Here is a 3,130-nt window from a genome sequence, read left to right on the forward strand (position 1 = left end):
ACTGGCAGGGTCAGATTCAGAACTTCTTTCCTGATTTAAAACTCTTTGTCAGGTCAGCTCGGCCTCTCACTAGAAGCCCAGGAAACTGATCCCTAAAGTTAGAGCTCTAAATGAAGATGATGTTTAGATAGATAGATAGATAGATAGATAGATAGACAGAAAAACAGAGAGTCTTTTATTGTCATTGTATTGTAGTATTTTAAAAACAACGAAATAACATTTGGCAGTCTCCTCTGTAGCAGCAAACACAGTTGTTCAAGCAGTGGTTAGAAATCCGTAGCCTCACGTCATCCATCCTGCTGGCGAGGGAGCGGGCATCCGGGAGAAAGAAGCTTGGTAGGGCAGATTTGTGTGGGGAGCTCTTAGCCTAGCCTGCAGCCTGGCTTGTTTGCCCTGCTTCCCCTTCTCACTCAACGCCGTTTCTTCCTCCTCCCCACTGGCTGTAGGTGTCGTGCTGCTCCTCGTCCTTCTCCTTTCAGTCTTCAAGTCTCCATCGGGAAAGATGTAAACTCTGTGGGCACGCTGCCAGTTCTGGTGTAAGTGTAGGGCTTTGTTTTACTGCTAGTTATTGAGCGCCAGGCTGCCGCGTGCGTACGTGCCGCCCCATGCTACCTCAATAGGTAGCATTCAGTAGTCTCCTGTTGATCAGGCAGTGTTCTGCTGCAGTGATTGGCAGTTGTTGTTAGCTTGTTGTAGTTGAGACTGAGGTCTTTTTCCACCTTTTTGTTTTTTTCTTGATGGAAATTTCCCCGTTCTTTTCCCTAAAGGTGTCCTGGCTCATCCATCTTCTTTGCTTTCATAGGTTTCAACATATGTTGTCAACTTAATTGTGAAAAACACAACAAGTCCAAGATATAACTCAAGAGAGCATCTTTCTTGCTGCCAACTGCTCTGGTTGTTCGGCAACAGAAAGTGTTTTTCCTCCCTTTTTTTCTTCTCTTGTAACTTTTTCTTGCTGGTTTTCTCTCCTCCTCCTCTCTCTCCATGGATGAATTTAAAATAGGTACCTTAAGCTGCACTCTTCAAACTGATGGTGTTTAAAAAGTTAGACATTTTAATGATTCAGGAGACACACAGCAGCTCTGATCATGAGAGTAGGTGGAGAAGAGAGTGGCCTGAGGAGATGATCCTGACTGAGTCGGAGGTCCAGCTGTAGAGAAGGAGTCGGTGTTATTTTCTCCAGAGGGTTTCTCCCTCATAGGTCATAGAAGGCTGTTTACTGAAGCTCAGAGTTCAGCGTATGTTATGAATTTTCATGTTTCGAGCCATTTGGTTTAGAGCACTGATCATCAGCTTGTGGCCCAAAGGTTCTTGTCTGGCCCCGGAAAGATCATTAAATTTAGAAAAGGAGGAAAAGAAGGTCCTTTGGCTTTAAATGTCTGCAGCTGTTAAATCTACCCACAAACAATGAATATTGAAAAAGTTTGAGAATGACTTAACATTTAATCTGTTTTTACAGAAAATGAATGTCATAATTAGTAGATGTTTAAAAAGGGTTAAGGTTGGCTGAAGTGCTGCAAAAACAACCAAAGTGGTAAAAGAGGTTAGAAAGTAGCAAAAATGGGGGATAAGTGGCAAAATGGGTTGTGGCGTGTCACAAAGGGACAGATATTGGCAGAAAAAGTTATGAAAAGAGAATAAAATATGGCAAAAAAATGGTAAAAGAGGAAAAAGGGACAAAAGGTATCAAAAATTGGTTACAAATGACAAAAAATAGTGCAAAAAGTAATGAAGAGGGGTTGAAACGTGGCAAAAAGAGAGGAAAAGTGGCAAAAAAAGGATGAAAGAGTGGCACAAGGGGGATAAAACATGCAGGAAAGGTGGTTTGAATGGGTTAAAAAATGGCAAAATTTGGGCTAAACAGGCTTAAAGTACCATAAATGGGTTAAAAGTGGCAAATAGGGTTTTAAAGTTGCAAAAATCGGTGAAAAAATGTAATGAAAGGGGGTAACAAGTGGCAGTATAGTACTTTAAAAAAAAGACAAAAAGTGAATGATAGATTTTAAAAAAGGAGCATAATTACTACCTTATGTGAAAAGCTATCAATAGCTCCAAAACCCACAATATTGTACCTAAAAAAAGGTAATGGATAGGGAGTTAAGTTTGGACTGGAGACATACAGTGCTCAACAAATTTATTAGACCATCAGTCATAAAATTGAGAAAAATATTTTTTTACTTTAACTTTAATGTGGACTCTTTCATTTTCAGTGAGCTCTCCACATTTTACCATTTTGAACAGGAATGAGGAATTTCAAACTGAAGTCACCTGAATTTGAGCCGGCTCACTGGGCTTTTTTTGAGAAGTCAGAAATTAATCAAGCATAACATTCAACCACTAAAACAAATTTTTCTGTTCAGGAATGCAGGTAAATCACTATAATTTGACATTAATTAAGAAATATTAATGTGCTTTACTATTTTTTCAGGTTTTTTTGTAAATCAGTAACTATGAAAATTCATGGATAACAATAATAATTATATTTTGGCATTAAAAATATCATTTGGGTTAAAGAGCTTCTACATATTGGTGTATTAACCATTGCAGAAACATAAAAAATGATTTTGGTAATTACCAATGCTGTTGATTTAGGGCAGCTGTGGCATAAACCTTACTTTGGGTGGTGGTCTAATAAATTTGTTAAGCACTGTACATGTTTGGCAGCATTCACGAGCATGGACAGCACCTGTCAGGTAACTAAACACACTGTTTGATTGGTCATCTGAGATGTGTGAACCCCCCCGCCCCGCATTAGTCAAGTTCTAGTTTCACCTGACTGTCAATTAATCAATTTACCCAATGTTCCAAGAGATTCATGTGTGGTGTTCATGGTTTTACAGTATGTTCTTGACTAATTTTGACAATTGAACAGATTATTGTGCATGTGATGACTTATACAATGAAATGATGCTGACATGTTTTGGAGAGAACAACCATTAGACTGAGGAGTCAACAATCAGTTTAGATCAACAAGATCTATTCACTTGGAAATTGTGCTAAATGCAGGCTATCTGTACTTAATCATTTGCAAAGATGTACTGAGACATTGAGACATCTACTAAGACATTTGCAATTTGTTGAAATGAAGGAGAAATTCAATTCTGTTGTGAACAAATGCCAAGTGGTTTGA

This window comes from Cheilinus undulatus, linkage group 2 (assembly GCF_018320785.1).
Source record: "Cheilinus undulatus linkage group 2, ASM1832078v1, whole genome shotgun sequence".
Lineage (NCBI taxonomy): Eukaryota > Metazoa > Chordata > Actinopteri > Labriformes > Labridae > Cheilinus > Cheilinus undulatus.